Source organism: Pelophylax lessonae (assembly GCF_965119305.1).
Source record: "Pelophylax lessonae genome assembly, chromosome: 2".
Classification (NCBI taxonomy): domain Eukaryota; kingdom Metazoa; phylum Chordata; class Amphibia; order Anura; family Ranidae; genus Pelophylax; species Pelophylax lessonae.
The window spans coordinates 281158306-281183590 of NC_138769.1; positions in this window are offsets into that span (position 1 = coordinate 281158306).

The following is a 25285-nucleotide window of genomic DNA, read 5'->3' on the forward strand; positions in this document are numbered from 1 at the left end:
TCTCCAAGTGTCTAAAAAACTTTTTTAGTCAAAATAACTGCATTTGGTAACCAAAGGTCTGAAAATTTTTTTTGTCAAAATGACTATATTTTTGTCTTTTAGAGCCCTAAAAAGCCGGTTTTAGACAAGATTTTAGACATTTGGGCTCCAATGGCCTGAAAAAATTTCTTTGGTCAAAATGACTCTTTTTTGGTCTCCAGGTGTCTAATAACCTTTTTTTAGCCAAAATAACTGCATTTGGTCACCAAAGGTCTGGAAAACTTTTTTAGTCAAAAATGACTGTATTTTTGTCTTTTAGAGTCTTAAAAAGCCGGTTATTAGACACTGCACTTGGTCTCCAATTGTCCGAAATTTTTTTGTCAAAATGAATGTATTTAGCATTCTGTGGCTGAAGGTACATTAGGCATTCACAGGATACAGAAGTAAGTGTCGGCCATAAAAGTCCCCAAAAATTAGCCTGACAGCTAAGAACGTAGTATTTGGTGGCTGAAGGTACATTAGGCATTCACAGGGTACAGAAGTAAGTGTCGGCCTGTATAGGCCCCAAAAATTAGCCCACATGGGTTTAACTAAGAACGTAGTATTCTGTGACTGAAGGTAAGTGTCAGGTAAACCCATGTGGGCTCATTTCTGGGGCCTTTTATGGCCGACACTTACTTCTGTATCCTGTGAATGCCTAATGTACCTTTAGCCACAGAATACTACATTCTTAGCAGTCAGGTAAACACATGTGAGCTAATTTTTGGGGGCTATAGAGGCCGACACTTACTTCTGTATACTGTGTGAATGCCTGCTGTACCTCTAGCCATCCAATACTACATTCTTTGCTGTCAGTTAAACCCATGTGAGCTAATTTTTGGGGCCTAAACAGTCCGACACTTGTGGCCATAGGCAATAACCATTGCCACCATTGACCCCTTTGAACTTGGCCATAGCAAGATGGCACCTCAGGATAAACAAAAAGAAAGCCAACGAATAAAGCAAAAGCCAAAAGTCTACAGTGCATACCCCGATCCCTGCTGCCACCCCCTGCCTCTCGGAGTCCCAGGAGGGGGGTCCCGGTCTCACAGACACTCTGGGGGATGGGGACCTGAGGAGGCACATTTGGGCCCTTCCTACTAAGGCAGACCTGGACAGATTCATCTCCAGGGTTGAGACTGCTTAACTGTCAGGTAAACCCATGTGAGCTAATTTTTGGGGCCTATACATGTCGACACTTTTGTATACTGTGTGAATGCCTACTGTACCTCTTGCCAGAACACAGAACAGCACAGAACCCCTGGAGGTCGTCTTTGGTGCGTAGGGTAGCCGAGACATCACCTCTAGTAGCTTGAAGATAAAAGGGGAAGCCCCAGTGGTAGGTGAGGCCAGCAGCTTGAAGCGACTCGAGCAGAGGACGAAGAGCCCTGCGTTGCATAAGGGTGTGGCGCGACAAATCCTGGTAGAAGTAAAGACGTGCACCATCAAAGTAAAAAAAGGGCTTGTTTCTCATCTTCTGCATTATATTGTCTTTAACGGTGTATTTATGGAGCTTACAGATGACGTCACGTGGATTGTCAGCGTCTTGTGAAGGAGGTCGCAGGGCCCTGTGCGCCCTATCAATTTCAATAGGGGCAGTGGCAGGGAGGCCCAAAATCTCTCTGAATATGTCAGTCAGTGTGGGGACAATGTCCCTAGGGGCCGTGGCTTCAGGGAGGCCCAGAATCCTGATATTCCCCCGGCGGCTGCGATTTTCAAAGTCGTCAAGTTGGGAGAGCAGGGTCTCAATTTTCTGATCCTGTCCAACACAGTGTGCCTGTAACTGGGAAATGATAGGGAGAGCTGCATCCAGGCGCTGTTCTACAGACTCCACCCGGGATCCCAAGTGAGAAGTGTCCACCTTCAGCTGAGCAATATCCTCTTTAAAGGCAGTCTCAACCCTGGAGATGAATCTGTCCAGGTCTGCCTTAGTAGGAAGGGCCCAAATGTGCCTCCTCAGGTCCCCATCCCCCAGAGTGTCTGTGAGACCGGGACCCCCCTCCTGGGACTCCGAGAGGCAGGGGGTGGCAGCAGGGATCGGGGTATGCACTGTAGACTTTTGGCTTTTGCTTTATTCGTTGGCTTTCTTTTTGTTTATCCTGAGGTGCCATCTTGCTATGGCCAAGTTCAAAGGGGTCAATGGTGGCAGTGGTTATTGCCTATGGCCACATCACCCTTAACGCGCCTGATCTCGGAAGCTAAGCAGGGTCAGGCCTGTAACCAGGATGGGAGACCACCTGGGAATACCAAGTGCTGTAGACTTTTGGCTTTTCCTTTATTCGTTGGCTTTCTTTTTGTTTCTCCTGAGGAGCCATGTTGCCATGGCCAAGTTCAAAGGGGTCGAGGGTGGCAGTGGTGATCGCCTACGGCCACATCACCCTGAATGCGCCCGATCTCATTTGATCTCGGAAGCTAAGTAGCATCAGGCCTGGTTAGTACCTGGATGGGAGACCGCCTGTGTAGAGGAGGAGTAGTTTAATCTACATTGGCTCCGCTGGTAGACAGGAAAACAGGTAATAATCCAACTAAGCAGGTACAGCATGCAACAATCCAGGTAGTGTTATACAATCCTTCCCTCCTAAGAACTAGATGACACATAAGCTGGGAGTCAACTCAGAATGCCTTGTTTATTGAAAACACAAGAGATCTACACTCTGCCAAAACCCTCTCCCTCTTTGAGTCATTCTTCCAAGTGTCTAAAAAGCCTTTTTAAGTCAGAGTCTGCAGAGTCGGCGAAACATGTTGGACCTGGGTGACCCCACTACGCTAGGATATGGCTCATAATTTTATTTATCACATATTTTCTATATTGACTGTCTTTTGATGCCTTTGTATCTGTGTCTTTTTTAACAATTTTGTACACATGTATTAATAAAATCATTATATATTAAATTGGTCTTCTATTTATCTATTCATGCCAAGTAACTCCTGCCTACAAAGTCCCAGGTTGGGTGTTTCCTCAGAATACACAGTTCCCTGTGGGGCTCATTTAGGCTCTGGTGTATTGGAACACCAATACCACTTGATTCACTTTTTTCTCATATGTCCTTAGGGATGTGGCAGGACCTTTCTTGGCTTACTGGCATTTAGGGACGGCACCTAACACTTTCCACTTACTTCTGCATCCTGTGAATGCCTAATGTACCTTTAGCCACAGGATACTACGTTCTTAGCAGTCAGGTAAACCCATGTGAGCTAATTTTTGGGGCCTATACAGGCCGACACTTACTTCTGTATACTGTGTGAATGCCTGATGTACCTCTAGCCATCCAATAATACATTCTTTGCTGTCAGTTAAACCCATGTGAGCTACGTTTTGGGGCCTAAACAGGCCGACACTTACTTCTGTATACTGTCAATGTCACCACTGCCACCCTCGACCTCTTTGAACTTGGCCATGGCAAGATGGCACCTCAGGTTATTCGTTGGCTTTCTTTTTGTTTCTCCTGTGTGAATGCCTAATTTACCTCTAGCCATCAAATACTAAGTTCTTTGCTGTCAGTTAAACCCATGTGAGCTATTTTTTGGGGCCTATACAGGCCGACACTTACTTCTGTATACTGTGAATGCCTAATGTACCTTCAGCCACCAAATACACTATGTTCTTTGCTGTCAGTTAAACCCATGCAAGCTAAGTTTTGGGCCTATACAGGCTGACCCTTACTTCTGTATCCTGTGAAAGACTAATGTACCTCCAGCCATCAAATACTACGTTCTGTGCTGTCAGTTAAACCCATGTGAGCTAATGTTTGGGGCCTATACAGGCCGACACTTACTTCAGTCTACTGTGAATGCCTAATGTACCTCCAGCCATCAAATACACTACGTTCTTTGCTGTCAGTTAAAACCATGTGAGCTAATTTTTGGGGCCTATACAGTCTGACACTTACTTCTGTATACTGTGAATGCCTAATGTGTTTGCCAGAGATACTTTGGCAGCCTACTTGACGCTGATTCTGAAGGAGGGTAAGGACCCAGCAAATTGCGGAAGTTATAGGCCTATCTCCTTGTTAAATACAGATTTAAAAATCTTCACGAAAATATTAGCTACTAGAATGTCGAGGATCCTTTCGAGGGTAATTCATTTAGATCAAGTAGGATTCATGATGGCAAGAGAAGCGAAAGACAATACTACGAGAGTCCTCAATTTAATCCACATAGTTAATAAAGCAAGGACCCCCTGTGTTATACTGAGCACCGACGCAGAAAAGGCTTTCGATAGAGTTGAGTGGGCCTTTATGCAGTCAGTGCTCAGATATATAGGAGTAGGAGAAGTAATGAAGGAAAGAATCACCAAAGTCTATTCAAATCCGACAGCGAGGGTGAAGGCTAATGGGGTACTCTCAGAACCTTTTTATATAAAGAACGGCACAAGACAAGGATGTCCACTTTCCCCATTGCTCTTCGCTCTAGTACTGGAACCTTTCTTATGTAAAATCCGCATGAATCCGGATATAAGAGGAGTTTCCCAGGGCAAAGAGCAATATAAAATCGCAGCCTATGCGGATGATCTGTTATTTACCTTGCCAGAGCCAGACATCTCATTACCGGTGCTCCTAAAGGAATTTAAACAGTATGGGGACTAAAAGTAACTTTGGCTTTATCTGGGTGAAAGAGGCAGTGAAATATTTAGGGACATATATATCAGCAGACCTGTCAAGGATAGTCGACCTGAATTTGCTCCCTCTGGTCAAGGAGACAAGGAGACTTCTTGACCAATGGGAGGGGGGACTCCAGTCTTGGTTTGGGAGGGGGAACCTAATAAAAATGAAAATCTTACCAAAATATTTATATTTGAAGCGAGCTCTGCCTATCAAAATATCGAATAGCTTCTTTAAAACCATACATGGAATGTTTACTAGATATATCTGGGCCAAAAAGGAGCCACACATAGCTCGTAATAGCTTAACTTTGCCTAAGCATATGGGAGGACTTGCGATCCCAGATCTATGTAGATACTATCATGCCATACAGCTAAATAGAATAATAGATTGGTGGCACCATTCGGAAATGAAGATTTGGGTTCAAATAGAACAGGCACAAACTGCAGTGTCCTTAAAGAGAGCGTTATGGTGCTATCAGAGTCTCCCTAAGACATTAAAAACACACCCATTGATAGGAAATACTATAAAGATAGGTAATCAGCAATCCCTGAGGCAAAAGTTAACAACAATAGATTTCCCTCTATATCCTATATTGGGGAACCCAAACTTTACCCCAGGACTGGATAGACAGTATTTTGAAAAAACTACGAGAATCCGGACAAGTAAGTGTAAAAATGTTTGCGAATCAGAGGAGCTGGCCCTCGATCCCTAATTTAACAGATAGGAACGGACCATTTGGCCTCCCCCTTTGGGAGGCGCTCCAGGTACAACATTTCTTGGAGTCGCTCCCAAGGCCGGAGAAATTTGTAAAACTGTTGACAAACTTTGAGAGGCTATGTGAGAAGGGGGAGAGTAGTGGACGTGTCCTCTCTATGCTATATAAAAATGATGAATACCCCAATAGAACAACAGAAATTAGATTGGGTGGAAAAGTGGAAATCAGATTTAAATAGGGATATAACAATAGCACAGGTACAGAGAATATGTAGGTTAACATTCGGGCCAACAAAGTGCACTAAAATTCAGGAAACAAATTATAAGATCTTAACCAGATGGTATAATACACCAGATAAATTACATAAGTGGTATCCCCAGGAATCTGATAGGTGCTGGAGATGTGGGGAGGGAGAGAGTACGTTGTACCATATTTTCTGGAATTGCCCAGATATAAAGAAATACTGGTCTGAAGTAGGGGGTATAATTCAGAAAATAACGGATTATAGAATTGAGGGAGATGCAGCCTTTTGCCTCTTGCAGATATCGGGGCTATCAAGGAAGAAATATGAAAGATCGATATTACCTCATATGATGAATGCTGCAAGAGCATGCATACCGCAATACTGGAGGAGGACAAATCCCCCCTCAGTATCTGAATGGGCACGGAAATTAGAGCATATAAATAAAATGGAGGATTTAGTACTTTCCTCACAAAACAAATACGAACAATATAAGGCGATATGGGGTATCTGGAACTTATTTACGACCTCGGATGAGGGGAAACAACTTCTCCACTTAGCACCCTAAAATATGAGCTTGGGGGACTAGACTACAAAGGTTCAGCGTTTTGGAGGCCCTGGTTGAGGGAGGAGAGGGGGAGGGGGGGAGAGGGGGAGGAGAAAATTTTTTTAAAAAATGTTTATTTTTTGTTTTTTTTGTGAGTGGATGTTTGTCTGATAGTATGAGTGAGGGAAGGGGGGGAGGGTAGGGAGGGAGGGGAAAAAAGTGGAAAGGAGAAAAGAATAGTGTAGGAGACGGAAAGATGAACTCCATAGCTGTCTTCTCGGAAGACACAATACAGAGGTAGATTAAAGGGGGCAGCAGTGATGTTTGGAGAGGAAGGGAGAGGGAAGAGTGAAAAGGAAGATTGGGTAAGAGCCTTGCGATCTGGACAAACTGTTTCCTCGTCAAGGATTTTTTTTCTCTTTCTTATTGCGGGCACTATTGGTACCCTGGAAAATGATGAATATTTCTTTGAATGTGAACACATTGTGTACTGGGAAGAGGATGGGGGCTTGTATTGTGGTTCTCGTTCTCTTTTTGTTTATGCCTTGGAGGTATATATTATACTTTGTGTTGTAATTCTCCTTGAAATTGAAATAAAGAACAATAAATCCAAAAAAAAAAAAAGAAAGCTAAGAACGTAGTATTCTGTGGCTGAAGGTACATTAGGCATTCACGGGATACAGAAGTAAGTGTCGGCCTTAAAAGGCCCCAAAAATTAGCCCACATGGGTTTACCTGACAACTAAGAACGTAGTATTTGGTGCCTGGAGGTACATTAGGCATTCACACAGTATACAGAAGTAAGTGTCGGCCTGTATAGGCCCCAAAAATTAGCTCACATGGGTTTAACTGACAGCAAAGAACGTAGTATTTAATGGCTGGAGGTACATTAGGCATTCACATGATACAGAAGTAAGTGTCGGCCTGTATAGGCCCCAAAAATTAGCTCACATGGGTTTAACTGACAGCAAAGAACGTAGTTTGATGGCTGGAGGTACATTAGGCTTTCACAGGATACAGAAGTAAGTGTCAGCCTATATAGGCCCCAAAACTTAGCTCACATGGGTTTAACTGACAGCAAAGAACATAGTGTATTTGATGGCTAGAGGTAAATTAGGCATTCACACAGGAGAAACAAAAAGAAAGCCAACGAATAACTTGAGGTGCCATCTTGCCATGGCCAGATGTGGCAGAGGTGATTGCCTACGGCCACATCACCCTGAACGCACCCGATCTTGTCTAATCTTGGAAGCTAAGCAGGGTCGGGCCTGGTCAGTACCTGGATGGGAGACCGCCTGGGAATACCAGGTGCTGTAGGCTTTTGGCTTTTCCTTTATTCGTTGGCTTTCTTTTTGTTTCTCCTGAGGTGCCATCTTGCCATGGCCAAGTTCAAAGGGGTCGAGGGTGGCAGGGGTGATCGCCTACGGCCACATCACCCTGAACGTGCCCTATCTCGTCTGATCTCAGAAGCTAAGCAGGGTCGGGCTTGGTTAGTCCCTTGATGGGAGACCGCCTGGGAATACCAGGTGCTGTAAGGCTTTTGGGTTTTCCTTTTTTTTTTTTTATTTAAAATTTTGTAATATAACACGTGAGTATCAACAACAGAAAAGGTACAATTAAATACAGACATTATGCAAATTAGGTCACTCATAGTATGGGTAACCTGAACTGGGGAAGGGCAGGGTGGGGGGAGGGGGGTCCAGGGTAAAAAGAGCATGGAAACTGATGGGGAATGTGAGAGTGGGGAAGAGTTCTTGGGCGAGTCCTGGAACGTAAATGTATATTGATCCATAGAGGGGTCGGATTTGGGGAAGGAGTACTTGACGTAATTGTCCCATTTCTGTAGAAATGATTTCCGTGAGGATGGGGCTGAAAAAAACGTGTTGAGGCGGTCAATGGAAAGAAGTGTGGAAAGCTCTGATCTGACCCGGGAAACTAAGGGGGGAGTCGTGGAGATCCAATTAGTTAGGATTGTCCTTCTGGCCACCAGTAAACAGGTCAGGATCCACAGACGATGTGGCGAGGCACACTTTTGGAGGCGTTTGTCCCAGTAACCGAACAGGAGCAATATAGGGTCTTTGGGTATGTGCCACTTCGTCACTTCCCCGATGAAGGTCAGTACCTGGTCCCAGAATGTCATGATATAGGGACAGGACCAGAACTTGTGGCAAAGAGAAGGTCTTTCCGCGGAACATAACGGACAATTATGAGCATCCTGAATCGTTTTGTTTAGAGGTACATTAGGCATTCACACAGTATACAGAAGTAAGTGTCGGCATGTATAGGCCCCAAAAATTAGCTCACATGGGTTTACCTGACAGCTAAGTATGTAGTATTTGGAGGCTGAAGGTACATTAGGCATTCACAGGATACAGAAGTAAGTGTCGGCCTGTATAGTCCCCAAAAATTAGCCCACATGGGTTTAACTGACAGCTAATAACGTAGTATTCTGTGGCTGAAGGTACATTAGGCATTCACAGGATACAGAAGTAAGTGTCAGCCTGTATAGGCCCCAAAAATTAGCTCACATGGGTTTAACTGACAGCAAAGAACGTACTGTATTTGATGGCTGGAGGTACATTAGGCATTTCCAGTATACAGAAGTAAGTGTCGGCCTTTATAGACCCCAAAAATTAGCTCACATAGGTTTAACTGACAGCAAGGAACGTAGTATTTAAAGGATGGAATTACATTAGGCATTCACAGGATACAGAAGTAAGTGTCGGCCTGTATAGGCCCCAAAAATTAGCTCACATGGGTTTAACTGACACCAAAGAACGTAGTGTATTTGATGGCTGGAGGTACATCAGGCATTGACAGTATACAGAAGTAAGTGTCGGCCTGTTTAGGCCCCAAAACGTAGCTCACATGGGTTTAACTGACAGCAATGAACGTATTATTGGATGGCTAGAGGTACATCAGGCATTCACACAGTATACAGAAGTAAGTGTCGGCCTGTATAGGCCCCAAAAATTAGCTCACATGGGTTTACCTAAAAACGTAGTATTCTGTGGCTAAAGGTACATTAGGCATTCACAGGATGCAGAAGCAAGTAGAAAATGTTAGGTACCGACCCTAAATGCCAGTAAGCCAAGAAAGGTCCTGCCACATCCCTAAGGACATATGAGAAAAAAGTGTATCAAGTGGTATTGGTGTTCCAATACACCAGACCCTAAATGAGCCCCACAGGGAACTGTGTATTCTGAGGAAACACCCAACCTGGGACTTTGTAGGCAGGAGTTACTTGGCATGAATAGATAAATAGAAGACCAATTTAATATATAATGATTTTATTAATACATGTGTACAAAATTGTTAAAAAAGACACAGATGCAAAGGCATCAAAAGACAGTCAATATAGAAAATATGTGATAAATAAAATTATGAGCCATATCCTAGAGTAGTGGGGTCACCCAGGTCCAACATGTTTCGCCGACTCTGCAGACTCTGACTTAAAAAGGCTTTTTAGACACTTGGAAACCATAATAGAGTCATTTTGACCAAAAACTTTTTCAGGCCATTGGAGCCCAAATGGCCTGTTTTAGACAAATCGAGTCTAAAAACGGCTTTTTAAGGCTCTAAAAGACAAAAATACAGTCATTTTGACAAAAAAAATTTCAGACCTTTGGTGACCAAATGCCGTTATTTTGACTAACAAAAGGTTTTTAGACACTTGGAGACCAAAATAGAGTCATTTTGACCAAAACATTTTTTTCAGGCCATTGGAGCCAAATGTCTAAAATCTTTTCTAAAACCGGCTTTTTAAGGCTCTAAAAGACAAAAATATAGTCATTTTGACTACATTTTTTTTCTGACCTTTGGAGCAAATGCAGTAATTTGACTAAAAAAGGATTTTAAGACACTTGGAGACCAAAATAGAGTAATTTTGACCGAAAATATCTTTTCAGGCCATTGGAGCCCAAATGGCCAGTTTTAGACTAATCTTGTCTAAACCCAGCTTTTTAAGGCTCTAAAAGACAAAAATACAGTCATTTTGACTAAAAAAATGTTCAGACCTTTGGTGAACAAATGCCGTTATTTTGACTAAAAAAGGATTTTTAGACACTTGGAGACCAAAATAGTCATTTTGACCAAAAAAATTTCAGGCCATTGGAGAGCAAAATGCAGTCATCTTGTCTAAAACTGGCTTTTTAAGACTCAAAGACAAAAATACAGTCATTTTGCCTAAAAAAGTTTTTCAGACCTTTGTTGACCAAATGCAGTTATTTTGACTAAAAAAGGCTTTTTAGACACTTGGAGACCAAAATAGTTATTTTAATCAAAAAAAATTTCAGGCCATTGGAGCCAAATGTCTAAAATCTTGTCTAAAACCGGCTTTTTAAGGCTCTAAAAGACAAAAATTGACAGCTAAAAATGTAGTATTCTGTGGCTGAAGGTACATTAGGCATTTACAGGATAAAGAAGTAAGTGTCGGCCATAAAAGGACCCAAAAATTAGCCCAAATAGGTTTACCTGACAGCTAAGAACGTAGTATTCTGTGGCTGAAGGAACATTAGGCATTAACAGGATAAAGAAGTAAGTGTCGGCCATAAAAGGCCTGGTAAATCTCCGGGGGCTGATGGTATCCCGTCGGAGGTTTACAGCCGATACGCTGAACAGTTGGTGCCCGTACTGCTGCGGGTATATAACGAAGCCTTCCGTATTGGCCGCTGTTAGGAATGCTTCCTGAGCACACTGATGTGCTGTCATGAATCTGCAATCTAAAGGGTTAACCTAGAGCAGACTAATTGCAGTAATTGGCAAACAGGCTGCCTTATTTAAACAGCTCAGAAGCACTGTGTCTTTGCTGACTTGTCTGCAGCTCTTCCTGTGTTCCTGAAGCCTGCTTCCTGTTACCTGTTTGATATCCGTTTTGACCTTTGGCTTGTTCCTGACCTTGTTGACCTGCTGCCCGTCCTGACCCCCGGCTTGTTTGACCATTCTCTCGGATCTCCCTTGTCTGCTTATCTGCCTTCGGATCATGACCGGCTTCTCCCTTGGTGGGGCGACCCTGAGGACTGCGACCTGGTATCCACACGCAGCAAAATCCATCCTCCCCACTAGAGGCTCTGGCGAAAACCGGTGGATACTTAGATTCCGCACCTCAGGTTAGCCTGTGTCACTTACCTTGGGGGTTCCCGTCTAAGCTCCGCCCTCTGGCACACGTGGGGCCTTCCTCTGCCATCAGGCTACCACTTGTATCCCTAACAGTACAAGTCAGCCATGACGGAGCCTGCAAGAGAAGCCTCACCGTTGGAAGAGATCTGCCAACACCTCGCAGCCCTGTCTCAAACCGTAAAGTCACTTCAAGACGGCTACACACAGCTAGAGGAACGGCTGCGCTCTACGACACTTCAGGGGGATCCTCCTGTATTATCTGCTTCCTCTCCTGCTGCAGCACTCTCTGCACCTGCTTCTGGCCCTACCGTAGTGATGCTGCCACCAGAACCTCGAGTTCCTGCTCCCGAAAAATATTCCGGGGATCGCGGTAAATTCCGCGCCTTTCGCAACGCCTGCCAGCTGTATTTCTCCCTGCAACCTCGAACCTTTTCTTTGGAGACCACCAAGGTGGGGTTTGTTTATCTCCCTGCTCCTAGGCGAACCCCAGTTCGCCTAGGAGCAGGGAGATATCGGCTCCTTGAAGAGGGCAGCCCCCATTAAACTCCTTACGGTCATTTTTTGAGGCCATGGCACAGCTCTATGTTGACCCGCAGCGATCCTCCACCGCAGAAGCTGCGCTTCATGTTCTTCAGCAGGGTCGCAGGCCCGTAGAACACTACGTCACTGACTTCCGCTGCCTCAGTTCCGATACGTCCTGAAACGAAGCAGCACTCCGGTATCAGTTCCGTCTCGGCTTTCAGAAGGACTGAAGGACGAGCTGGCGCGGGTAGGTGTCCCCAACGCCATGGAAGATTTGATTTCCCAGGCCATTCAAATCGTCCGGTGGCTACGGGAGCGCAGAGCAGAATGATCTCCGCAGCAGTTCAGACCAGCCTGGACGCTACCACGAGTTGCTCATCCTGCATACTTTTCTTCTGCTGGGTCAGCTCTTACCAACCCCGCTCCCGCTGGAGTCGCCTCAGATACGACTGAACCTTGGGATCATACGGCCTGGTTTGTCCCCGGAGGAGAGACGCCGTCACCAGTTGGGTAAGCTGTGCCTGTATTGCGGTGAAGCTGGCCACTATGTGCGCTCCTGCCCGGCAAAATACCATAAGTTCATGCCGGCCTCACCATCTGTTGCCAGTTCCTCCCACCTAGCCTTTCCTGTGTCATTACAGCTTCCGGAAGGACTCGTCCCAGTTACCGCAATCATTGACTTTGGAGCCTGCCGTTGTTTCATTGATCGCTCGTTCGCCCTGCATGTTGCGTACCTCTCCGGCTCAAGACTCAGGACCTCACCATCTTCCTGGCTGATGGCTCCCACATCAAATCCGGGCCCGTGACCCAAGAAACTTTTCCCCTTCCTATGGTCTCCTCCTCCGGCCATAAGGAACTGATTAGCCTGGATGTTATCACATCCTCCTTATTTCCCATTATCCTGGGATTACCGTGGTTGCAAGCACATAACCCGCAAGTCAATTGGATCACAGGCACCATCCAGTTCCCATCTCTTTACTGCAAGAATTCCTGTCTACCCGCTCCTCCTGAATTCCCCAAGACTCTGTTCTGTCTTGAATCCGAACCTGATGTATGTTCTGTGGTGCCCAAAGCATACCATGATTTCCTGGATGTATTCAGCAAACGGGGAGCAGAGACCTTGCCCCCCCACAGTCCATATGACTGCCCCATCGACTTGCTCCCAGGAGCCGAAATCCCGTTCGGCCGGATTTACCCACTTTCTGAACGTGAGCTGGACGTCTTAAAGGACTATGTAGACGAAAGTCTGAAGAAGGGGTTCATCCATCCCTCTACCTCTCCAGCAAGGGCAGGTATCCTCTTCGTAGAGAAGAAGGATCACACCCTCCGACCCTGCATCGATTATAGGGATTTAAATAAAGTTACTATTAAAAAGCGTTATCCCCTTCCTCTAGTCCCCGAACTCTTTCAGAGACTCAGATCTGCCATCCTGTTTACTAAGCTGGATCTTCGTGGGGCGTACAACTTGGTGCGCATCCGAGAGGGCGACGAATGGAAGACTGCTTCCCGCACTAGATTCGGACATTTCGAATACCTGGTAATGCCATTTGGCCTTTGTAATGCTCCTGCCACGTTCCAACACTTTGGGAACGACATCTTCAGGGATTGGTTGGATATCTTCGTCATCGTATACTTGGATGACATCCTAATCTTCTCAACATCCCTAGAGCAGCATCGCGAGCACGTTCGAAATGTCCTCGGTCGCCTTCGCCAGCATGGTCTCTACGCCAAGGCCGAGAAGTGCGTTTTTGAGCAGAACAGTATCCCGTTTCTGGGGTTAATAATTTCCACAGAAGGAATAGAGATGGATCCTCAGAAGGTCTCTGCCATTCTGGACTGGCCACCTCCATCAGACAAAAAGGGAGTACAGCGCTTCGTTGGCTTCGCCAATTTTTATAGGAGGTTCATTAAGGGGTTCTCTAACATCATAGCCCCTTACTAAGAAGAACGTCCACTTCCAGTGGACCCCAGAAGCTCAGTCCGCCTTCTCGGTTCTTAAAAAACATTTTACCTCTGCCCCTATCCTAAGTCACCCGGATCCTGCCTTACCCTATCTCCTGGAGGTAGACGCATCGGACGTTTCGGTCGGGGCAGTCATCTCCCAAAGACAGGGAACTAGAGACTTAACTCACCCAATAGCCTTCTTTTCCCGGAAACTCTCTCCCGCGGAGAAAAACTATGATGTCGGGGACCGGGAACTCCTGGCAATCAAAGCCGCTCTCGAAGAGTGGAGATATCTACTAGAAGGAGCATCACACCCGATTCTTATATTTACCGGTCATAAGAACCTTGAGTACTTAAGATCTGCAAAGCGACTTAGACCCCGCCAGGCCCGATGGGCACTCTTCTTCTCCAGATTCTCGTTCCATATCACCTATCGGCCCGGGTCGAAAAATTGTCAAACCGGATGCCCTGTCCCGGATGTTTGATAATACTAAAGAAGAGTTGGTACCTGACACTATCCTGTCAGAGAAAAACTTCCTGCTCACTAGCCTGAAATCCCATCTTGAGCAAGCCTCTGCCAAAATTTCCGGTCCACCTGGGATACCCCTGTCACGCAAGGATGGTTTGTTGTGGGCTAAGGACAAAATATTTGTCCCGGAGGGAGTCAGAGTTTCGGTTCTAGCTGCCTGCCATGACCACCCTCTTGCTGGCCATTTTGGTGTTCATAGGACCCTTGACCTCATGCAACGCACCTTCTGGTGGCCTGAGATGGGAAAAGACTGCAGAAGTTATGTGTCTTCCTGTGTTTCTTGCTGAAGGAGTAAAACCACCAGAAGTAAGGCGTGGGGTCTCCTCAGACCACTCCCAATCCCTGACCGGCCCTGGCAAACTATCGCCATGGACTTTATCGTGGAACTTCCACCTTTGGCCGGGTGCTCCGCCATTTTTGTGGTTGTAGACCGGCTTACTAAGATGGCCCACTTTCTACCCCTCAAAGGTACCCCCTCTGCAAAAGAAACTGCAGAAGTCTTCATTAGGGAGATTGTGTGACTCCACGGGGTACCCACGAACATTATCTCGGACAGAGGGGTACAGTTCATGTCCCGCTTTTGGAGGGCCTTGTGTAAGCTACTAAAAATTGAATTATCTATGTCCTCAGCTTACCACCCGCAGACAAACTGGCAAACAGAGAGGACAAACCAGACCCTGGAACAATATCTCCGGTGCTTTACCACCTTCGTCCAGGACGACTGGGTAGCATTACTACCATTTGCGGAATTTGCCTTTAATAATTCACGACATTCCATTACCGGGCAATCTCCCTTCTTTGCCAATTATGGTTTTCATCCTTCCTTTATGCCCGACGTCCCATCTGATTCCGGAGTGCCCGCAGTTCAGGTCACCATTGACTTCTTCACGAGTAACAACAAACTTCTGCAGGACACCTTGGCCAAGGCTCAGATAGCGTCCAAAAGAATCTTTGATGGGAAAAAGAGGGGAGAACTGATTCTCCAACCAGGTGACCAGGTCTTTTTATCCACAGCTAACCTGCGCTTGGCCTGACCATCCAAGAAGTTGGCTTCCAGGTTTATCGGCCCATTCCCCGTTAAAATAAGACTCAATGCCGTGTCCTATGAGTTATCCTTACCTGATACCCTACGGATCCATCCTGTGTTCCATGTCACTCTTTTTTAAAACCCGTGGTTCCCGACGCCTTCCCCGGCAGAAGCCTTGGACCTCCGGAACCAGTGATGGTGGATGGCGACATGGAGTACGAAGTTGAGGCTGTACTTGATTGCCGGAAAAGAGGTAACCAGCTTCAGTTCCTTATTAAATGGAAGGGTTATGTGCCGGAAGAGAATTCCTGGGAACCTGAGAGTAACATTTATGCCGCAGACCTGATCCAGGCGTTTTTTTCTTGCCCATCCTCAGAAAAGCAGTTTGTTGGACACCCGGAGGTTGCCCTTAAGGGGGGGGGCAATGTTAGGAATGCTTCCTGAGCACACTGATGTGCTGTCATGAATCTGCAATCTAAAACCTAGAGCAGACTAATTGCAGTAATTGGCAAAGAGGCTGCCTTATTTAAACAGCTCAGAAGCACTGTGTCTTTGCTGACTTGTCTGCAGCTCTTCCTGTGTTCCTGAAGCCTGCTTCCTGTTACCTGTTTGATATCCGTTTTGACCTTTGGCTTGTTCCTGACCTTGTTGACCTGCTGCCCGTCCTGACCCCCGGCTTGTTTGACCATTCTCTCGGATCTCCCTTGTCTGCTTATCTGCCTTCGGATCTTGATCGGCTTCTTCCTTGGTGGGGTGACCCTGAGGACTGCGACCTGGTATCCACACGCAGCAAAATCCATCCTCACCACTAGAGGCTCTGGTGAAAACCGGTGGATACTTAGATTCCGCACCTCAGGTTAGCCTGTGTCACTTACCTTGGGGGTTCCTGTCTAAGCACCGCCCTCTGGCACACGTGGAGCCTTCCTCTGCCATCAGGCTACCACTTGTATCCCTAACAGCCGCCTTCCTGCCTCTATGTCCGAAGCTATAGTTGTTTTCCTGCTGAAGCCCGGCAAGGATCCGCTTTTGTCGGATTCCTAAAGGCCCATATCTCTACTCACAACGGATGTTAAAATTCTAGCTAAGATACTGGCCACTAGGCTGTCCTCTGTTGTCCAGGGGGTTGTCCATAGGGATCAATCGGGGTTTATCCTGACCAGATCGACGGCACTTAATCTCCGCCGACTATTTCTGAACCTTCAGATCCCAGTAGACAACCCTGGGAACCGGGCAGTCTTTTCGCTAGATGCCGCTAAGGCATTCGATAGTGTTGAATGGGTGTACCTATGGGAAGTTCTCAAGCGCTTTGGTGTGGGAGAGAACTTTCTGAACTGGGTGTGGGTACTGTACGCTGCCCCCACGGGCAGACTGAGGGTGAACGGGGAGCTTTCTGGACCCTTCTGTTTGCACAGGGGGACTAGGCAGGGCTGCCCGCTATCTCCATTGCTGTTTGCCATGGCACTGGAGACCTTAGCGGCGCGGATTTGGTCCTCCCCTGACATAGTGGGGTTCAGAAGGGGCTCCCATGCAGACGTTATCTCACTCTATGCGGATGACACACTGCTCTACCTAGGTGATACAGGGGAATCCTTGCGGGCGGTAATGTCCCTTATTGACTATTTTGGGTCCCTGTCGGGATTTTCCATAAATTGGGATAAATCAGTTTTAATGCCCCTTGATCCCATAACTCAGCCTCTTCCGGACTGTGCATCCACAGTGCGAATGGTTGACTCCTTCAAATATTTGGGGATCCAGGTGTCTCCTGATCCTACCCAGTATATCACACTGAACCTCGTACCTCTGCTGCAAAGTTCCCTTGTTGGTGGCTGGGCGGGTCAATCTAATTAAGATGGTGTGGGCTCCTCAACTTCTTTATGTCTTGCACAACTCCCCAATCTGGATACCCAGGAAATGGTTCTATAGGATTGACTCCCAGTTCCGAGAACTGATCTGGTGCAAAAAAGTGGCTAGGATTAAATTGGCTACCCTTCAGATGGGCAAGTCCCCAACCCCAGAGTATATTTTCTAGCCTTCCAGGTTCAGCATATGGGGGGCTGGGGTCTTTTGGATCCATTCGATCCTATTGGGTCCTTATTGGTCCCTACTGACTCGCCTCACCCTGTCCTTGTACACCTTGAAGCGGGGTTCTCCAATATGGGGACTCGGTTACCCACACTCGCCTTGATTCGCATGGTGTGGCGCTGTGTCAAGGGGATGTTGCAGATCACGGGTTACCTTCCTCAGACTCCGATTTGGCATAATCGCAACTTTTCGGAACTGTTTCATCTAGAGGGCGCGGAGATGTGGGAGGCCCATGGTGTATATTTTATAGCACAATTGTTCAGAGCTGGGGTACTGAAATATATTCAAGACTTACAGAGGGAGTTTGATGTTCCTAGGCACTGTTTCTTTCGCTACCTACAATTGAGACACGCGATGATGGCCCAGGCAGGCTTGGCTTCTTTGACACCCGACACTCACTGCCTGTTGGGTGAGGTGTTTCGGGTCTCGGACAAGAATATGATCTCACAGGTTTATGTCCTTCTGTTGGGATCCGTGCAGGACCCCTCTTCCCTCCCTGCTCGTGCGGGGTGGGAGGGGGGATCTTGGACCCATAGATGGGGAGACGTAGGATCTTTGCCTCTCATCGATCCCTTTGGTGTCGGTGTCGGCCTCCCATAAGATATCTCACTTATTTCTGTTTCACAGAGCATACAGAACACCGATGCAGCTGTACCGTTGGGGACGCAGATCTACTCCCTTGTGCCCCAAATGTGAGAGAGACCAGGGTACACTTATACACATGATGTTTAGATGTCCCAAGCTGTTTCGCTACTGGGGGAAGGTAATTGACACGATCTCTAAAGTGTATAATTTTCAGCTACTAAGGGATCCTGTGGTCTGTCTGCTTGGTGCTCTGGAGGTGGACACTCTGACCCCAAATGCTCACGTTGCCGTGTTGCGATTGTTGTATATTGCTCGCAAATTAATTACTAGATTTTGGATCGCCTCCAGGGTGCCGAGCATGGGCCAGTGGATAACACAGGTCAATGCCTCTTTAATCAGGGAAAAGCTGACATACCAGCATTGAAATGCTCACAAGAAATTTGCCTCGTTATGGCAACCTTGGTTGGATGACCCGGCCTTGGCTCCCCCCAGTTGGTTATGGATCGGCTGCTCATTGGATAGGGTAGCATTTCTTGAGAAGAGTGCAGAGTCCTCCCATCCTTTCCCTTCCTTTCCCCCCTCCCCCCTCCCTTTAAGTTTTCTGCCACTGTTTTCCTTTTTTCCCTTCCCTTCTCCTTTGCACTTAGTACTTCAGGTGGGTTTTTGCTACTTTACGGAGGTGTGTGCTATATTGCTAGATGTTCATGGTCCTATTACTATTGGGAGGGAATAACTGTATGTTTTTATTTATCCTTCACGTATGCACATGGGAACATGCTAAGGTTTGTTTACTTGGCTGTAATTTTCACCTGAATGCGATGGTTTATGGATGACCTTTTCCTGTACTGTTGCTGTTATATCCTTTATATATTTGTATTTTTCCGAACACTGGTTCTGTAACTGATTATGTCTACCGTTCATGTTATTTATTCAGTGTACTGTTTATACTCAATAAATATTAAAACATTTTTTAAACCTTTGGTGATCAAATGCAAAAAAATAAATGCTTTTTAGACACTTGGAGACCAAAATAGAGTCATTTTGACCCAAACAAATGTTTCAGGCGGTTGGTTACCAAATGCAATTATCTTGTCCAAAACCGGCTTTTTAAGACTCTAATAGACGAAATAGTCATTTTGACTAAATGTTTATTTCAGACCTTTGGTGACCAAATGTAGTTATTTTGACTAAAAGGGGCTTTTTAGACACTTGGAGACCAAAATAGAGTCATTTTGACCAAAAAATGTTTTCAGATCACTGGTTACGAAATGTAATTATCTTGTCTAAAACCGGCTTTTTAAGACTCTAAAAGACAAAAATACAGTCATTTTGGCTAAAAAAGTTTTTCAGACTATTGGTGACCAAATGCAGTTATTTTGACTAAAACAGGCTTTGGAGACCTAAATAGAGTCATTTTGACCAAAAACATGTTTTCAGACCATTGGTTACCAAATGCAGTTATCTTGTCTAAAAGCGGCGTTTTGAGACTCTAAAAGACAAAAATATAGTCATTTTGGCTAAAAAAAAGTTTTTCAGACCTTTGGTGACCAAATGCAGTTATTTGACTAAAAAAGGCTTTTTAGACACTTGGGAGACCAAAATAGAGTAATTTTGACCAAAAACATGTTATCAGGCCTTTTGTTACGAAATGCAATTATCTTGTCAAAAAGCGGCGTTTTAAGACTCTAAAAGACAAAAATACAGTAATTTTAGCTAAAAAAAGTATTTTGACTAAAATAGGCTTTTTAGACACTTGGAGACCAAAATAGAGTCATTTTGACCCAAACAAATGTTTCAGGCGATTGGTTAGAAAATGCAATTATCTTGTCCAAAAGCGGCTTTTTAAGACTCTAATAGACGAAAATACAATCATTTTGACTAAATTTTTTTTCACACCTTTGGTGACCAAATGCAGTTATTTTGACTAAAAAAGGCGTTTTAGACATTTGGAGACCAAAATAGAGTCATTTTGACCAAAAACATGTTTTCAGGCCATTGGTTACCAAATGCAGTTATCTTGTCTAAAAGCGATGGTTTGAGATTCTAAAAGATAAAAATACAGTCATTTTTGGTAAAAATGTTTTTCAGACCTTTGGTGACCAAATGCAGTTATTTTGACTAAGAAAGGATCTTTAGACACTTGGAGACCAAAATAGAGTCATTCTGACAAAAACATTTTTTTCAGGCCATTGGTTACCAAATGCAGTTATCTTGTCTAAAAGCGATGGTTTGAGACTCTAAAAGACAAAAATACATTCATTTTGGCTAAAAAAAGTTTTTCAGACCTTTGGTGACCAAATGCAGTCATTTTGACAAAAAAGGATTTTAAGACACTTGGAGAGCAAAATAGAGTCATTTTGACCAAAAACATGTTGTCAGGCCTTTTGTTACGAAATGCAATTATCTTGTCTAAAAGCGGCGTTTTAAGACTCTAAAAGACAAAAATACAGTAATTTTAGCTAAAAAAAGTATTTCAGACCTTTGGTGAACAAATGCAGTTATTTTGAAAAAAGAGGCTCTTTAGACACTTGGAGACCAAAGATAGAGTCATTTTGACCAAAAAAATGTTTTCAGGCTATTTGTTACCAAATGCAGTTATCTTGTCTAAAAGCGGCGTTTTGAGAATCTAAAAGACAAAAATACAGTCATTTTGGATAAAAGTTTTTCAGACCTTTGATGACCAAATGCATTTATTTTGACTAAAAAAGGCTTGTAAGACACTTGGAGACCAAAATAGAGTTATTTTGACCAAAAACATGTTGTCAGGCCTTTTTTTAAGAAATGCAATTATCTTGTCTAAAATCGGCGTTTTAAGACTCTAAAAGACGAAAATACAGTAATTTTAGCTAATAAAGTATTTCAGACCTTTGGTGATCAAATGCATTTATTTTGACTAAAATAGGCTTTTTAAACACTCGGGAGACCAAAATAGAGTCATTTTGACCAAAAATGTTTTCAGATCACTGGTTACGAAATGTAATTATCTTGTCTAAAACCGGCTTTTTAAGACTCTAATAGACGAAAATACAGTAATTTTGACTAAATGTTTATTTCAGACCTTTGGTGACCAAATGTAGTTATTTTGACTAAAAGGGGCTTTTTAGACACTTGGAGACCAAAATAGAGTCATTTTGACCCAAACAAATGTTTCAGGCGGTTGGTTACCAAATGCAATTATCTTGTCCAAAACCGGCTTTTTAAGACTCTAATAGACGAAAATACAGTCATTTTGACTAAATGTTTATTTCAGACCTTTGGTGACCAAATGTAGTTATTTTGACTAAAAGGGGCTTTTTAGACACTTGGAGACCAAAATAGAGTCATTTTGACCAAAAAATGTTTTCAGATCACTGGTTACGAAATGTAATTATCTTGTCTAAAACCGGCTTTTTAAGACTCTAAAAGACAAAAATACAGTCATTTTGGCTAAAAAAGTTTTTCAGACCATTGGTGACCAAATGCAGTTATTTTGACTAAAACAGGCTTTGGAGACCTAAATAGAGTCATTTTGACCAAAAACATGTTTTCAGACCATTGGTTACCAAATGCAGTTATCTTGTCTAAAAGCGGCGTTTTGAGACTCTAAAAGACAAAAATATAGTCATTTTGGCTAAAAAAAAGTTTTTCAGACCTTTGGTGACCAAATGCAGTTATTTGACTAAAAAAGGCTTTTTAGACACTTGGGAGACCAAAATAGAGTAATTTTGACCAAAAACATGTTATCAGGCCTTTTGTTACGAAATGCAATTATCTTGTCAAAAAGCGGCGTTTTAAGACTCTAAAAGACCAAAATACAGTAATTTTAGCTAAAAAAAGTATTTTGACTAAAATAGGCTTTTTAGACACTTGGAGACCAAAATAGAGTCATTTTGACCCAAACAAATGTTTCAGGCGATTGGTTAGAAAATGCAATTATCTTGTCCAAAAGCGGCTTTTTAAGACTCTAATAGACGAAAATACAATCATTTTGACTAAATTTTTTTTTCACACCTTTGGTGACCAAATGCAGTTATTTTGACTAAAAAAGGCGTTTTAGACATTTGGAGACCAAAATACAGTCATTTTGACCAAAAACATGTTTTCAGGCCATTGGTTACCAAATGCAGTTATCTTGTCTAAAAGCGATGGTTTGAGATTCTAAAAGATAAAAATACAGTCATTTTTGGTAAAAATGTTTTTCAGACCTTTGGTGACCAAATGCAGTTATTTTGACTAAGAAAGGATCTTTAGACACTTGGAGACCAAAATAGAGTCATTCTGACAAAAACATTTTTTTCAGGCCATTGGTTACCAAATGCAGTTATCTTGTCTAAAAGCGATGGTTTGAGACTCTAAAAGACAAAAATACATTCATTTTGGCTAAAAAAAGTTTTTCAGACCTTTGGTGACCAAATGCAGTCATTTTGACAAAAAAGGATTTTAAGACACTTGGAGAGCAAAATAGAGTCATTTTGACCAAAAACATGTTGTTAGGCCTTTTGTTACGAAATGCAATTATCTTGTCTAAAAGCGGCGTTTTAAGACTCTAAAAGACAAAAATACAGTAATTTTAGCTAAAAAAAGTATTTCAGACCTTTGGTGAACAAATGCAGTTATTTTGAAAAAAGAGGCTCTTTAGACACTTGGAGACCAAAGATAGAGTCATTTTGACCAAAAAAATGTTTTCAGGCTATTTGTTACCAAATGCAGTTATCTTGTCTAAAAGCGGCGTTTTGAGAATCTAAAAGACAAAAATACAGTCATTTTGGATAAAAGTTTTTCAGACCTTTGATGACCAAATGCATTTATTTTGACTAAAAAAGGCTTGTAAGACACTTGGAGACCAAAATAGAGTTATTTTGACCAAAAACATGTTGTCAGGCCTTTTTTTAAGAAATGCAATTATCTTGTCTAAAATCGGCGTTTTAAGACTCTAAAAGACGAAAATACAGTAATTTTAGCTAAAAAAGTATTTCAGACCTTTGGTGATCAAATGCATTTATTTTGACTAAAATAGGCTTTTTAAACACTCGGGAGACCAAAATAGAGTCATTTGGGAGACCCCCTGGGAATACCAGGTGCTGCAGACTTTTGCCTTTTGCTTTATTCGTTGGCTTTCTTTTTGTTTCTCCTGAGGTGCCATCTTGCCATGGCCAAGTTCAAAGGGGTCAATGGTGGCAGTGGTTATTGCCTATGGCCACATCACCCTTAACGCGCCCAATCTCATCTGATCTCGGAAGCTAACCAGGGTCGTGCCTGGTTAGTACCTGGGAGACCACCTGGGAATACCAGGTGCTGTAGGCTTTTGGCTTTTCCTTTATTCGTTTGCTTTCTTTTTGTTTCTCCAGAGATGCCATTTTGCCATGGTCAAGTTCAAAGGGGTCGAGGGTGGTAGTGGTGATCGCCAATGGCAACATCACCCTGAACGCACCTGATTTCGTCTGATTCTCCTAAGCTAAGCAGGGTCGGGCCTGGTTAGTACCTGGATGGGAGACCACCTGGGAATACCAGGTGCTGTAAGCTTTTGGCTTTTCCTTTATTTGTTGGCTTTCTTTTTGTTTCTCCTGCGGAGCCATCTTGCCATGGCCAAGTTCAAAGGGGTCGAAAGTGGCAGTGGTGATCGCCTACGGCCACATCACCCTGAACGTGCCTGATCTCGGAAGCTAAGCAGGGACGGGACTGGTTAGTACCTAAATGGGAGACCGCCTGGGAATACCAACTGCTGTAGGCTTTTGGCTTTTTTTTTTTTTTTAAACAATCTTTATTTTTCAACATATAACAAAATCACACCGTACAAAGAAAAAAAAAAAAAGAACGCACAGTAGAAACAGCAAGTCAAACAATTGGCAAAGTGACAAGTGTTGCATGAGGGGAGCAGAAATCCTAGGCATCAAAAGGTGCTGTAGCTCCGCATACTACAGTAAGCCTCCAGTGCCGGTGATCCGAAGCCCAGGGGCGAGAGGCATGCCACCATGCGCCAGAGGTGGACACAAAAACGGAGCACTCAGGCCGCCAGGTGTGCGAAAAGGAAAGAAAAATCAAAATAGGAACAGCACCCCATCGGGGCCCTCCGGCGGGATACACCCAGAGAGAGGGGGGCTTAAAAATGAGGCCTCCAACAAACCGCTCTCCGGGAAGTCGCCCCAACAGAGGACAGTCCCATCTCTCGACCCACCACCCAAGCCGGGCAGCGGGGAGGGGGGGGCCAGGCACCCACCACACCACAGCACCCCGTACTAATAGCAGACGGGGTGTCCACGACCCAGTGGGTCCACGGACACGACGCCGGCAGCATGCCTGTCGCCGGGCACATACAACACAAGCAAGTGGCATTACACAGTCAGTGAGAGAAATAGAACGAAAGGGGGAGAGTATCAGAAGTAGGGGGAAACAAAGAGGGGGAACAGCAGGAAAAGAAGAGGGGGGGGAGAGAGAAACGTACCTGCTATCATCCGGGGCACACCCATCTCCACCACGCATCCCATCCACCGCCCTCCAACAGCCGGCTACACGCAGCTTCCAGTGGCCACCTAAGGAGAGGGGGGCACTGGACCCAGGGGTCGGGCTGGGGGCGAAGGGCCCGCCAAGTCCGTTAAGGACGGGTCAGCAAGCACTAACAGGGCCCTATCGAGGCTGGAGGGCACAAGGGCAGGGTCACCAATGTGATCCAGCCAGGGTCTCCACTTCTCAGCATCGCGGTCCCCAGTTCCCCTGCATTTAGCAAGCCATTCCTCCGCATCTCTGATGCCGTCAACAACTCGCCTCCACTCCGAGCCGCCCGGCACCTGCGGCCTCTTCCAGTACATAGGGATTAATCTCCTGGCAGCATTGAGGAGATGGGGCAGTATACTGCGTCGGTATCGGCTAATCGGCAGGCATGGAACGTGCAGCAAGAAGTGGAGGGGGTCGAAGGGAACCTCAACATCCAGGATGGCTTTAATCTGATCGCGGATGTCCCGCCAAAAGGGGGCGATGACCGGGCACTCCCACCAAATATGGAGGAGAGTACCACGGCCACCACACCCCCTCCAGCAAGTAGCAGGGACGGAGGGGAAAATACGATGAAGGTCGGCAGGGACCCTGTACCATCGAGTCATAATTTTGTAATTCGTCTCTTGCATTTTGGAATCTGTGGAGCTCGAGTGCGTAAGCTGGTAGAGATGAGCCGACCTCGTCTCCGAAAGTTCCCGGCCCAAGTCCCGCTCCCACGCCCGCAGGAATCCGGGCCTGGAAGCAGGAACCACCTCCCCCAGTAGCTGGTACATTTCTGACACAAGACGAGGGGCCGCCTCGTCCTGTATGAACAAACGTTCAAAGGGTTTGAGAGAGGCAGGAGGGCGAATCGAAGGGCCGTAAACCCGGAAGAAATGGTGCA